General features: G+C 41.5%; 1 protein-coding gene and 1 pseudogene across 1 annotated transcript in view; one reads left to right on the top strand and one right to left on the bottom strand.

Moving 5' to 3' along the window:
- The window catches only part of CACNA2D3 (calcium voltage-gated channel auxiliary subunit alpha2delta 3), a 902,079-nt gene that overhangs the window by 292,145 nt on the left and 594,481 nt on the right, over window positions 1-15,453 (bottom strand). The gene's annotated exons all lie outside the window — the stretch shown is intronic.
- Window positions 14,464-14,569, top strand: LOC129548222 (U2 spliceosomal RNA; annotated as a pseudogene).

The following is a 15,453-nucleotide window of genomic DNA, read 5'->3' as shown; positions in this document are numbered from 1 at the left end:
CAACAACATAAAGGGACTTTCTTCCAAAATAAATATTTTGGAGAGCAATGTAACAACAGCATTTTATATTTGTAGTTTTTTCAGACTGAGTAATTCTACTTTTAGGAATTTATCTTATAGTCAGGATAACATATAAAATGCCTATGGGGACACGCAGGTAACAAACATGACACGGAGTCATAGGAGTACGAAGAGCTGTACAGTGCATGTCTTCTTAAAGCCCTATAATTTTGTTTTGGACATTTTCACAAATACACAAAATTGTACAAGGTAAAGTTATTCACCTTTATTATTTGTAATGATTCAGTTCAGTTCAGTTCAGTCACTCAATCGTGTCCGAATCTCCAAGACCCCATGAATCACAGCACGCCAGGCCTCCCTGTCCATCACCAACTCCCGGAGTTCACTCAAACTCATGTCCACAGAGTCGGTGATGCCATCCAGCCATCTCATTCTCTGTCATCCCCTTCTCCTCCCGCCCCCAACCTTTCCCATCATCAGAGTCTTTTCCAGTGAGTCAACTCGTCGCATGAGGTGGCCAAAGTATTGCAGTTTCAGCTTTAGCATCAGTCCTTCCAATGAACACCTAGGATTGATCTCCTTTAGAATGGACTGGCTGGATCTCCTTGCAGTACAAGGGACTCTCAAGAGTCTTCTCCAACACCACAGTTCAAACCGGCCAAATCCCTAGTTTCTTTTGATAGCCAATTGGCTAAAAAGTCTTGGGACATTCATGCAGTGGAATATCAAACAGCTATGTACTCATGAGAAACACATCCATTATAAATTAGAAAGGGGGAAAGCAAGTTGTGGAATATTGTGGAATCCTAGTTTTTTTTCTAAAAGGGGACTCACACGTTTTACTCTGTAAACTTCTATATCCTCTGAATGTTTTTATAAATGAATAAACAGCTTTAATAATTGCAGATCATTTTAAATGAAAATAAAGTAATGACACTGCTACTTCCTGAACCATTCTTCAAAGACACAGGAAGAGTAAATGTACCAGTGAAAATCAAAAAGGAGAAAAGATGATATGTGGAAATTAAGTTCTGTCCTTGCATCTTGCAGAGTGGGCTGCCTTACTTCCCCTGCTCAATGAAATGAATGCAAAACCTCTGTGAGTAACAGCCAAATTGCTCATTTCTGTCTCTAGCAGATTCTGTAACCTGATGGATTTTGTTTCCAATAATTGGAGATTTATTTCTTAAGAAGCTCCATCAAATAAACTTTAACAAGTCTGCCTTGAGTCCAACTACTTTTACAGTATATGGCAAGGCTCCTTAGCAGAGGCGACAGGGGTAGTTCTGCAAGCCAGGTTCACAGCACTGATGGCAATGGGGAGGGTCCCTGGCACAGCTCAGACCAGGGAAGTTATCAGGACACACCAAACACACCCGAAAGCCAGGTCTTTGTGTTCACCATCCACAGGCATGAAGGCATCGCTTTCAGTACTGCTGCAAAAGGGCAGGAGGGGAGAGGTCTGCATCAACCTCTTAGTTCATTTTGATCTCCCATTTGAGTCTGGATAGTCTTTAAATGTTCGACAAATCCAATTAACCGCAATAAACTGCTAGGATGTGGCTATTTCAAAGTTCAAATCTACTTGGTATAAAGTTTCCCAGATGACATGAAGAACTCAGTCCAGTTTTTCCAAAACAGACTGTTGCATCTTGCTCATATAGACGCAATTCTATCCAAAAACATAGATGGTGCCATTCCTCTCTACCTTGGGTGAACATAGGGTAGCTTGACTTTGTGAAAATATTGTTGGTGAAAGTGAAAGTCTCTCACTGTGTCCGACTCTTTGCGACCCCATGCACTATACAGAACATGGAATTCTTCAGGCCAGAATACTGGAGTAGGTAGCCTTTTCCTTCTCCAGGGGATCTTTCCAACCCAGGGATCGAACCCAGGTCTCCTGCATTGTAGGCAGATTCTTTACCAACTGAACCACCAGTGAAGCCCAAGAATACTGGAGTGGGTAGTCTATCCCTTCTCCACTGGATCTTCCAGACCCAGGAATTGAACCAGGGTCTCCTTCATTGTAGGTGGACTTTAGCCCCCTTGTGAAGATAATGAATCAAATTATTTCCTTTCTACAGCCATTAAAAGAGGGGAAGGAAAGTGGCTGCCAGTAGAGCCATAATGGGGAAACTGCACAGCCAGGAAACAAGCTGCTACTGCCCTCACAACTCACTTCAGTGTTGAAGCCCAGGCTTTTGAGACAGTCCAAGAATCCATCATCCATCTGTCACAAGTAACTTCTGAGCTCCAACTATGTGCCAGGGCCCATTCTTGGTGCTGGGGATGTAATGGATGAAGGGAAAAACTCTCTGTCCTCAGGGAGCATACATTCTCATGAGAGTAAAACAGATGATAAATGACAGATTCACATGTAACATTTAGGTAATTGTTGAATTAAAAGTTTATGAAGAAATAAAAGAAGAAATAATTAGGCAATGGACAGTGAAGAGGGCTGCTATTTTAGAAAGGGAGGAAGGGAAGGCTCCCTGATAAGGTGATACTCGAGCAGAGATCTGGACAAAATGTGGGTGGAGGTAGGGGAGCAAGACATATGGCTATTGGGGAAGATTGTTCCAGGTGAAGGTAGCTGAAGGTACAAAGTCTTGAGATAGGGCTACTCAAGGAATACTGACAAGACCAGTGTGGATGAAGTGAAGTCCAGCAGGAGAGAGTGGAGGGAATGAACTTGGACAGGCAACAGGTACCTAATCATGTGGGCCTTGCAGCCTCTGTTAAGAGGCTGGGCTTTTTCTATAGCAAGAACAGAAGCCACAGGAGGAACTGAGTAGAAGCCTGACAAGAACTGACACAAAATCCTGTGAAAGGATCATTCTGCAGTGTGGAGGACAGGCCTTGGAGAGTTGTAATCATTCTGGCTGTCCATTCCAATTTCCCACGATGTTCCTACAATTTTGAATGCACAGGGCCCATTCAAGACAATCAAATCAGAATCTCAAGGCCCAGCTTGTAATCTCCTTGTGGATGTTTTAATGTGCATCCAAGTTTGAGAACCACGGCCACAGGGAGATAAGAGAAGCAGAGCCACTACGTAGGAGGCCACCAAAACACTGAAAGTGAGAAACGGCAGTGGCTCTGGCCACAGGGGTGAAAGTTTTCAGACTTCACTGGACATTGGAATCACCAATCCCCAGCACCTACTCTTCAAAAACTCAGATTAAGTTGGCCCAGGGAACTATGTTTTTTAGAAGCACCCATGGTGGGTCTGAAACAAGTGACTGGAGTCCAACACTTCAGAAAGATGCCCAAAAGATAAGGCCTGAACAAAAAGAAGTGGGAATGCAAATTAAGAAATCTTTGAAGTTGTTTCCAATAAAGGTGTTTCTACATACTGCCAAGGATTGAGGCTAAACTTCAAGGAGTTTACAATCCATTGGATGGTTTAAAAAAACAAAAAACAGAGAAGCTGGATCAAGATGGTATTTTTAAAGAAGTCTGTGTCAATCCTACAAACAGGAATATCAGACACCAGTCAGACTGGGCAAGCAGGATCAGTCAACTACAGTTTCTTTTTTTCTCAAGAAAAAGCAGATCTGTTTTAAGATGTCTATAGCTGCTGAGCTCGGTGTTCATACACAAAGCATTGCTTTTTGAAATTATAATAGCCCCACTACTGCGTCCAAATACAGAGGAAAGGGCTGGACAGGGCACTGAGGAGCCTTCAAATATACAGTCTTTATTCTTATTTTTAGAAAGGAAGGCAATCTTTTACTTTAAAATAGCATTTAACTACAAATCCAGTATCCTTAACTATAAAGACATGCAACTTATATGGATTATAAGTATAAATAAAATCTGCTGAAAGAACCATCCAGTACACATGGTTGCCCACACCTATGTGTTCCATATTTCCATTCAGCTAAGCAGCAGCCTCTGCAAACAAGCATGTGGACTCACCTGCACATCTTCTTACCTACTCCTATCCCTTTTGACTCACTGCCCAACTCAACTATCCCCCCAAATATCCCCAGGATTTCTTAAAAATCGTACACAACTTTGGTTTCAGAAAGAAGTCATCTGATGTCTTTGTGTTTTAAAGTCAATTTGATATTACTGTATACTTAGTCTGTATCTTCACAAAAATAATCCCAACCAACTTCTATTGCAATTTGCTCATTTCTATGATTTCTGATGCAGGGAAGCATTTCTGAATAAAATCTTTAATCTCTAAGCAGAAAATGAGAGCTGGAACTTGATTAACCACAAAAATGCTTCATAAATCACTGCCAATATTTGTTTGCATGAAAATTCTGCAAAAGTAGAGGTGGGCTCAGAGATGGTTGATGCCAATGAAAACAGTTTTATTGAGCAGGCTGCTTTAATCTAGAAGCCATCATGCTTATAATAAAATAAGAAACATCCTTATCCAGAAGGACAAGAGAGGCAAATAAGGTAACAGTGCCCTGAGCAGCAATAAATTGGGATAAATTGAATTAAATTACAAAAGTAATAAAATTTCAACAAATGAATATCATAGATCATTTTGAAAAACGGACTGTCATTTTGGGGATGCTCTAAGAGTCTGTAAAATCGCCTTCCTCCCAAGCACAGTGCCTCATATCTCATGTGAGGTATTGCAAATTTCCTAATTTAGAAAAAAACTGCCATTTGTAATCTTCTGGCCAGGGCTGGAAATCCAGTTTTATAGCCATGTATTGTGCCAAGTGAAAGAGATGACTGTCTCAGGATAACCTAGAGACTGTAACCTAGTTTAGCACACTAGAAAAGAGATTACACACCACTTCACTGAGCAGTAGGGAGTCAAGCTACAAACATCCTCCAAGGTGGGCGACACAATTCATTAGATTATGCAGCTTCATTAACTTCATTCACAGGGTATTTTTGATGCTCTGGTATCTGGGGCCTTATGTTCTGGAGAAACTGTCCAAGCCAGGGTTAGCCAATTTTGGAAACAGGAAACAAGTTGCCTTCAAGTATACCTTTGATATGCAAACCGACCAACCCAAACCCCATTGCCCTCAGGTATCTCTCTTTATCAGGTTGCATACCCTGGGCCAGTATCCACCTGCCCTAATCACTCCAGGGCCAGGCAGGTACCAGACAACCAAGGGTAGCCACTACATTTCCAGAGCCAACTGAAAGTATTCAAGTTTACGTTTGTTTATCTTGTTTTGCCTCTTCCTTCCCAAGGAAACCACAGTATAGGCTTTAGCCCACTGGTTCCCTGCTCTCGCGATTTGCACTGGCGCTTCCGCATGAAGCTCTGCATACTATGATACGCCTCTAGCTTCCAGGGCAATGAGTCTTTCTTCATGACATTCATTTCCATGTCTATGTGGCTTAGTATATTTGATTAAAACAAATACTGAGTACCCTTAAAATGGGTTGGGAATCAGGAGAATTAGGTTCCAGGTGAGTCCAAAATCCATACTTACTATCTTGGCGATCTTGACTAAGTCAGTGAAACCCTCTGAACTGTGCTTTTTCCACCTGCACATGGATCATCCATCCATTACTGTGATCAATGGTAAATGAGTTAATAAATGATAAGACAAGTCAGAAGCAATGAGCTCCAGTCAGCTGGGGTTGCATTCCACTTGTGTTTCAGATGACTGTTACATTAAACCAAACAAGGTGAACCCAGGAGAGCCAAATCCCCTATTCACGGATGCCTCCCTAACCGTACCCAGGGGTTTGGCTGAAGAGGAAACTGACTTTCATGAGCGAAGAGGATTTTTTTCCTACAAAAGGGTTTTGACAAGCTGAGGATAATGAGACTGGCAATTCCTAACACAATCAGAGTAACACTAGAGGTATAACAATGAAACCTTCTATTAACCTTTGCAAAGTCATAAGATCCACCAAGAATTTGGCAAGGGCTGTGGACTTTCTCTCCACAAAAAATGCCCCAAAGATCAACATTCACATTTCAGATAAGATTTATGAGGTTTGAGTCATCTCCTCTATTGAAGTCCAAACTCAGGTTCTCTGGGAACCTTTGGATTCCAGTTTAAAAACTGCTGTTTTTATATACTTCTCATATCCTGCACTATAAATTTATTAAGAACAGATTATGTTCTGTGGACAACCAAGATGGGTACTTTCAGCTTAAGTGTTTGCCAAATTGAGAGAGAGGTTCATTCATTTACACGCTCATTCTTTGCTGACTTAGTGAGTACTAGATACTGGATATCCATCATCAGATCCAGAAAAGTCACATGAGGAGTTAAGTCTTCAACATGGGGAAACAAGACATCAAGAGCCCTGAGAAAAATGGGCGTCACTGTAAACCCTGAGGTCCTGTGGCGACATCGAATCATGGAGCCTTTGAAGGAGTGGATTTAAAGATGCAGGGATGGAACGGACAGACAGACATGACTCCCCACAGAACCCAGCACAATGACTGGCGAAGAGTCAGCACTCAACCGCTTGTTGACTGGCAATGACATAAAAGTCACCTTCGGCTGACTCCCGAAACAAACTCATCATGGATTTGTGTGGCGGAGAGGTCCCTCTCTGCCTCTCTTGCCCTCAGACCCAGAGAGAGAAGGTGGTGACAGTTATTTGCTCACAAGCGTGCCCATTCTTCCAAGAAGACTTACAGATTCAATACCATAAACAAAAAGAAACTCATGTGTATAAGGCTGATAAATTACGCAAAACACCAGAAAATCTGCTTATGGAAAAGAGAAGCTAATTGTTCCACAAATTGGGATGGCAATATTTATGCACATGAGACATCATGGCATTGTGTGACTCCCTGGGTTAGAAGCCCCCCAATGTCTTTCCACTGCATTTAGGATATATTGCAAACTCCTATCACAGCTGGATATCCTGGAAGATATGGCAACACGACAAACTCCTTCCAGCTTTAGAGTCTTTGCCTTCAGCTTTTCCACTGCCTAGTATGTTCTTCTCCTCCACTTTGCACGGCTAACTCCCTCTGACCCCAGTTCCCCTCCTTTGGATCTCTCCATTTGTCTCCTCCATGGTGCTTGGCACATTTTGCAGCTATCATTATGATTTGTTTGTTTACTTGATTTACATCTATTTCTCCCTCCATCAGAAATGTAGATGTTGTGAAGGCAGAATGAAGCGACTGTGCCCAACTCAGCATCCAGCATATAGTAGACTTTTAACAGACCCTCCCCTCTCCATTTCTTTGCATAAATTTGGGAAGTCAAAAGAAGTCGGCATGAGGTGTACTAGAATTTGTCAGAGTTAGAGCCCTTTCCCTCATTGCTGCTGCTGCTGCTAAGTCACTTCAGTCGTGTCCGACTCTGTGTGACCCCATAGACGGAAGCCCACCAGGCTCCCCCAACCCTGGGATTCTCCAGGCAAGAACACTGGAGTGGGTTGCCATTTCCTTCTCCAATGTGTGAAAGTGAAGTCGCTCAGTCGTGTCCGACTCTTAGCGACCCCACGGACGGCAGCCTACCAGGCTCCTCCATCCATGGGATTTTCTAGGCAAGAGTACTGGAGTGGCTTGCCATTGCCTTCTCCGTTTCCTTCATTACTAACTACATTTCAAATACTTTCCTATTTTTTCCAACTGGCGTGTTATCAATCAGCTGAAGTTTTACTTTCCCTCTGCATAGCTTCCTTGTTTCTTTTACACTGAAGCTCAATGATAAAACAGGAAGAAATGGAGAAATGAAAAATCTTCTGATCTTTGTTATTACAGTCTCAACTTCTGGGGCCATAAAATGGTGTCATATTTAAGGCCTTCCATGGGTGGATGATCAGGTTATTATTATAATACATTTTTCCTAGGTTCTGCCACTTGATTTTAGATAAAAACCATGCAAAGATCGAAGCCAACTATATTTTGAATAACTGCCTACTTCAGAGATTACCTAGCATGGAAAAGACTATATCTTAAAATAGTGATGTGACACTTGCTATTCCTAGCAACTCTGAGCAGAATTCTCTCCTTTTTCCCCATACTTTGTGACAGTTTGGACAGATGGCATCACTTCATGAAAAATAGAGATGACTGGGTGGGCAGGTTAGCAGAATGCAGTGGATACAAGATTGGGTTAAGAACTGGGAACTTGGCACACCTCATTTTAGAATCTGTCTTCTCTGAAGGAGCTGAAATTCTTCGAAACCTCCTTTACCTTACTTGTAAAATATGATGGTGTTAAGGACTGCTGTTAAGTGAAACAAAGTAAAATAGTAGGGGATGGATGGGGAGGTCATCCTGCAAAAGTGTGTGTGTGACAAGAGATTCTTTCTAAAAGAAGACCTTCAATGGTGCTCCTTGCCCGGACCCGAAAGAGAGTTAGACTAGGGAAAAGCTCAGGAGGGCAAAGCTTGAAGACCTGACCTAGGACGGCCTCTCTGGACCTTAGAGAAAAGCTCCTTTTCCCTATTGCCCCTCCCCACAAGTTTGTCTTCCTTTGCTTTCCTCTACCTCTGGACTGGGGAGGTTCCAAGAGCCCAAACCAGGGTATGGGACCAAGGCCCATTTGGCCTTGGTCCTAAGTCTTGCGCTCGTGTGTTTTCACTGGGATTTGTGGCTCAAAGCCCACAAAAGCAGCAGCATGATGCAGAGACAGTACCCCCTCCACAAAGCATCCTGGTCACTCAGTGCAGTGGCAGGTTACAGGTCAAGGATTTAGGAGTCTGGAATTCTGCCCAAATCATTCTCAAACTCATTAAAACCAACAGCTGTTGTGAATGCTAAGCTAGCAAAGTTGTTTTCTCCCAAGATTCCTGTCACTTCTATTTTCCCAACCAATCCTTCCTGTCACTAATTATTAGTCTAAAACAGCGGCTTCTGCTGTCATCTCACCTACTGCCTTCTGGGACTTAAATGTCAGTAAGAAAAGTCAAGGGCTTCTCAGACATCTGCAAGGATATTGTTGAAGACAGTGTTCATTCCATTTTACCTGTGATTCTCCAAGAGGCAGACAGGTAGGAACCTGGCTCTTGGGGACAGCTAAGGAATGTGTGTATATCAGAATCACCTGCAGGGTTTTGGCAACATATATGTGTTCATTATCTATACACCAGCCTCGCCCCTCTCCAGAGATTCCAGTGCATTCCAAACCTAGAACTTCCATTGAGAGAGCAAGTCCCCAGGTTATGAAGATCCTACCCTAGAAAGCCACTAAACTGACATAAATATGAGTATAGGCCTCATGTAGATGAGAGAGGAAAGTAAATTAAAGTTCCAGAGGGATTTGGAGTGCCATTGTCTTGTTCTCTGGAGGGCTATTGTCATCTTTCTGAGAAACTCCATGGGAAATTTATTGTCTTCAATCAGTAAGTTCTATTTTATCCCAAGCAACTATTACATTTTAAGTCTTACAGCTGTCCTGGGTTCCCTCAAGAAGAGCGTTCCACTCTCAGGGATTAGGTGTTTTGGGCTCTACTTTTACAACCCTCACGTTGACCTTCCCCAGTTTAGCTCAGTTCAGTCACTCAGTCGTGTCCGACAATTTGCGACCTCATGAATCACAGCACCCCAGGCCTCCCTGTCCATCACCAACTCCCGGAGTTCACTCAAACCCACCTCCATCGAGTTGGTGATGCCATCCAGCCATCTCATTCTCTGTCGTCCCCATCTCTCCCACCCCCAATCCCTCCCAGCATCAGAATCTTTTCCAGTGAGTCAACTCTTTGCGTGAGGTGGCCAAAGTACTGGAGCTTCAGCTTTAGCATCAGTCCTTCCAATGAACATCCAGGACTGATCTCCTCTAGGATGGACTGGCTGGATCTTTTTGCAGTCCAAGGGACTGACAAGAGTCTTCTCCAGCACCACAGTTCAAAAGCATCAATTCTTCGGTGCTCAGCTTTCTTCATAGTCCAACTCTCACATCCATACATGACCACGGGAAAAACCATAGCCTTGACTAGACGGACCTTGGTTGGCAAAGTAATGTCTCTGCTTTCTAATATGCTATCTAGCTTGGTTATAACTTTCCTTCCAAGGAGTAAGCATCTTTTAATTTCCTGGCTGCAATCAGCATCTGCAGTGATTTTGGAGCCCCAAAAAATAAAGTCTGACACTGTTTCCACTGTTTCCCTATCTATTTGCCATGAAGTGATGGGACCAGATGCCATGATCTTTGTTTTCTGAATGTTGAGCTTCAAGTCAACTTTTTACTCTCCTCTTTCACTTTCATCAAGAGGTTTTTGAGTTCCTCTTCACTTTCTGCCATAAGGGTGGTGTCATCTGCATATCTGAGGTTATTGATATTTCTCCCGGCAATCTTGATTCCAGCAAGTGCTTCTTCCAGCCCAGTGTTCCTCATGATGTACTCTGCATATAAGTTAAATAAGCAGGGTGACAATATACAGCCTTGACGTACTCCTTTTCCTATTTGGAACCAGTCTGTTGTTCCATGTTCGGTTCTAACTGTTGCTTCCTGACCTGCATATAGGTTTCTCAAGAGGCAGGTCAGGTGGTCTGGTATTCCCATCTCTTTCAGAATTTTCCACAGTTTATTGTGATCCACACAGTCAAAGGCTTTGGCATAGTCAATAAAGCAGAAATAGATGTTTTTCTGGAACTCTCGTGTTTTTTCGATGATCCAATGGATGTTGGCAATTTGACCTCTGGTTCCTCTGCCTTTTCTAAAACCAGCTTGAACATCTGGAAGTTCACGGTTCACGTATTGCTGAAGCCTGGCTTAGAGAATTTTGAGCATTACTTTACTAGCGTGTGAGATGAGTGCAATTGTGATACTGACCTCTAATTTGTATTACCATTTTTGCTTTATATTTCCATCCACCCACCTTCTTCCTACTCTTCCTATCGAGTACTAATGGTGCCTGTGGGTTAAGTCGCTTCAGTCATGTCTGACTCTTTGTGACCCTATGGACCATAGCCCACCAGTCTCCTCTGTCCATGGGATTCTCCAGGCAAGAATACTGGAGTGGGTTGTCATGCCCTTCTCCATGGGTTCTTTCTGACCCAAGGATCGAACCCAAGTCTCTCATGTCTTCTGCAGGGAGGAGAAAACCATATGGTCTCCACTCTCACTGAAGCTGTTAAGTTTTGAAAATACTTTTTATAGAACAAGGAAGGCAAAGAGATATAAAGGAAAAAAGAGAGAGAGGAGATGGGGCTGCTTTTCTGTTACTATTGCTGACTTCACAGAAGGTCCTGGCTGAAGATCCTCCTCATTTTTCACACTATTTCTCTCCTAATTCTGTGACCAAGATGGGACACAGATTTGTTTTTCTCTCTGGTTAAGGGGACCATGGTAGAGCCCCAAAGAGTGTCATCTTTTTTAAAACTGCATCACTTCTGCACTTTCTCCCCTAAACATCTTGGTTCCCTGAACAGGATACAGGCCATCTTGAGCTCTGTAGTCCAAATGCCAGTTGATAAAGAGGAGCTTGTGTGTGTGTGTGGTTATTTAATTGGAGTGTAATTACGTTACAATGCTGTGTTAGTTCCTGCCGTACAACGATGTGAACCAGCTATATGTATACATATATCCCCTCCCTCTTGAGCCTCCCTCCCACCCCTTCTATCCAACCACTCTAGATCATTACAGACCACCAAGCTGAGCTCCCCGTGTTATACAACAACTTCCCACTAGTTATCTGTTTTATACATGGTAGTATATACATGTCAATGCTTAAAGAAAGGTACATTTTACTTATTAACAAATTGATAAAATAAGCATTTTAAAAGCATTAAATTATTTCCCCCTGATTTCTTGAGATATAATTAATGCATGGTCCTGTATATGATGATTTGATAAGTGGACATATGCAAAATGATATCCACAATAAGGTTAGTTAACACATTCATCACCTCACACAATTACTACTTTCTTTTCCTAGTGAGACATTTATGATTTACCGTGCAACTTTCAAGTACTTGATACCATAGCTATTAACTATAGTCACCATGCTCTAAATGAGATTCCCAGAACTCATTTATATTGTAACTAGAACTCTGCAGTCTTTGACAAGCTCTTCCCCATTCCCCACACTCCTCTCTCCACAGCCCCTGGCAATACCATTCTGTCATGTTTATATAAGCTTTGTTTTTGTTTTGTTGTTTTCAGATTCCAGATATAAGTAAGATCATGCAGTACTTGTCTTACTCTCTCCAAATTGTGTTACTTATCATTATACTCTCAAGGTCCATCCATGTCACAAATGGCAGGATTTCCTTTCTTATGACTGTGTTCAGTTCAGTTCAGTTCAGTTCAGTTCAGTCGCTCAGTCGTGTCCGACTCTCCGCGACCCCATGAATCACAGCACGCCAGGCCTCCCTGTCCATCACCAACTCTCGGAGTACACTCAAACTCATGTCCACAGAGTCGGTGATGCCATCCAGCCATCTCATTCTCCGTCGTCCCCTTCTCCTCCCGCCCCCAACCTTTCCCAGCATCAGAGTCTTTTCCAGTGAGTCAGCTCGTCGCATGAGGTGGCCAAAGTATTGCAGTTTCAGCTTTAGCATCAGTCCCTCCAATGAACACCCAGGATTGATCTCCCTTAGAATGGACTGGTTGGATCTCCTTGCAGTATAAGGGACTCTCAAGAGTCTTCTCCAACACCACAGTTCAAAAGCATCGATTCTTCGGCGATCAGCTTATGACTGTGTTACATATATTAAAATATATATCATGTAAGTATACATATATATACACACACTCACATATATTTCCATTCATTTATAGATGGACATGGGTTGTTACTATGGCTTGGCTATTGTGAATGATGCTGCAATGAACATGGTGATGCAGCTATCTCTTCAAGATAATGATTTCATTTCCTTCAGAAAAATTCCTTCCTTCAGAAGTGGGTATCTATTGCCAGATTACTGAATTACATGGTAGTGTACTTTTGATTTTTTGAAGAACCTCCATGCTGTTTCCCACTGTAACTGCACTAATTTACATTCCAACCAACAATGCACCAGGGTTCCTTTTATCCAAACCTCTACCTCTGCCAACGTTTGTTATCTCTTATCTTTCTGATAATAACAATTTTAATAGATGTCTTACCATAAAACTTTCTACCCCTGAAAGTCTCTCCCTCTTAACGTTATCTAAAATAAGTCCCCCTTTTATTATATCTCAGCCCCTATTGATTTTCTGCATAGTATTTGGTACAATTACAGTTATTTTATTTTTCTGTTACTTAGCTATGTTCTATTCCCTACAGACATATACAGAAGTATAAGTTTTGTGATGAAAATAACTGCGTTTTGTTCACTATTGCTGAACTTCTAATCTAGCACCTGACCCATAGCAGATACCCCTAAATATCTGTCAGATAAATGAATTAATGTCGTTATTGCAGGCAATTAAAAGATATAAACACAGGTTAAATGGGGATAATCCATCATGGTATATGGAGTAGGAACATGCCAAAAGAAATAGAGGGATTAAATGAGTATTGATGAACTAAAACTTGACGATGCTGAGCATTGGCCCTTTGCCAGATGCCATACATAGCAGGATTGCAGTGGGAGGGCACTATCATTATTCTCATTTAACAGATATGCAAACTGAGGCCTAGAAAGGGTAGGAACCTGTTCCAGGTCACACAGCAGTCAAGTGAAAGCTATTGGACCCTTTCAAGGTATGTGGCACTCCAAAGCTCATTTTCTTAAGCGCAGCACTATGATAGGAGAACACTAGCAAAGGACATAAACTGCCAGATCACAGAAGAGGAAATACTCATGGCAACAAAACAAAAAACAGATCAAAATGTCCAACTCTACTTTTATGCATAAATACAAACATAAATTAAAAATAACAGTTTTGAGGTGTTATTTTGGGGGGGGGTTGCTATTAAATTGGAAATGATTTGTTAATGACAATAAAAATATTAGGAAATAGTTTTTCTACTGGTGGGATTATAAATTGTTATAGCTTCCTGAAAATAACTTGGCCATATGTTTCAAATATGTGAAATGCATATGACCTTTGGCATGGCAATTCCATTTCTTGGAAATCACTTCTAGGAATTATTTTTTTACCACCAAGTTGATTTTTTTTTTAATTTTGCTAAAATGTTCAAATAGAACCAGTGTAACAATCCAAATTCCATCGCATCTAAACATTTAGCCACTGATGATTTCAGTATGATGTTGTCCCTTCTATTTTAGAAAAAATTTAGATGCCTTATATTCTGTGAAAGCATGTCTTCCTTTCTACCCACCAAATTAATTTGTCTTTTCAGAAGCTTTAATATATTGGATATGGTCTTTGTTTATCTCTCCATGTTGCCCAAGGACACCATCAGAGAGTGAAGCAAAGATTTTCCATAAAGGACATATGTTCATTAGAGAACATATTATTGGAAAACACGGTTCATACTCGAGAAAAATTATAATCTAAACGTCCTCGCAGAAGGGGATTGTAGTATGTCCATTCAATGACTTTAATGAAGCCGTTACAAATAATGGTAAAGTTGATCACTTAATGACTTGATAAGATATCACTAAACAGGCAAAGTAGGTTCCAAAATGCCATGGACATAGCTTCTCGGTTTTATGGCTAAGATCCAGTATAGTATCTGTTCTTGTCAAAATACCATGGACAGTCTTATCCAATCTATAAAAAATTAAAAGTATGCATACAAAGAAAAAAATAATGGAAAGATACATGCAAAAAGTATCTAATGCCAGTGATACTTCTTTCCTATTAACTACAGTAAATATATAACACTTTTGTTAAAAAGAAAATAATTTTCAGTAAAAGATAATCAGAAATTTCCATTCATTTTCATTCAGCAGATATTTACATAGCATATACTATACATCAGGCTTTATATGAGGCACTAGGGGTTCAATGTTGACACAAGATTTGACTTCATACAGATGACACTCAGGTAGGAAAATGCACAGCTGAGGGCTTACATGTTAGAGATGAAATGCAATTAAATAGGTCTCATAAGTATGTTCCACTGAATATTGGAAGCAGCACCATTCCACAGGTCATCAGAAACAGTCTGGGCCAATGGCTACTTGAAGGATCATCCAGAGCTGTTGAGAACAGGCAAGCCCTGATTCACGTGAATATTTGCAGCTGAAAGCTTATTTCCATGGATATTGAACCATCATTTCATTTTATGGTTCTCCCTTTTGGAAACTGTAAGTGCCTGAGTCACTATAGCAGAGCCTCCCAGACATCATGCCCACCATCTACATTTCTTGTTCTAAGGGAACTAGAGAACAAAACCTAGTATCCCAAGGGGTGTTGGGAGGGTCCACCAAATCTATGACTTCTGAAGACTGCCTGGTAGGTATACCTGCCATTAAGAAACCAGACAAATGAGTAAATAAGGCAATACAGCTTTGAAGCTGACCATGGTTAAAGCAGTATATTTCGATTTTCTTTACACGTGGAAAACAGAGAAGAAATCCTGGTGGGCTATTTGTCCATCCCCATACTAGGGCAGAGAAGGACTGGACCCAGTGGCTTATAATATTTATAACCCAAGCCTTGCATGCCCAGGCCTGAGGCC

This window comes from Moschus berezovskii, chromosome 24 (assembly GCF_049115385.1).
Source record: "Moschus berezovskii isolate FMDL1 chromosome 24, NW_MosBer_1.0, whole genome shotgun sequence".
Classification (NCBI taxonomy): domain Eukaryota; kingdom Metazoa; phylum Chordata; class Mammalia; order Artiodactyla; family Moschidae; genus Moschus; species Moschus berezovskii.
Note: the sequence above shows the minus strand (reverse complement) of the source record. Positions and strands in the feature narration are given on the sequence as shown.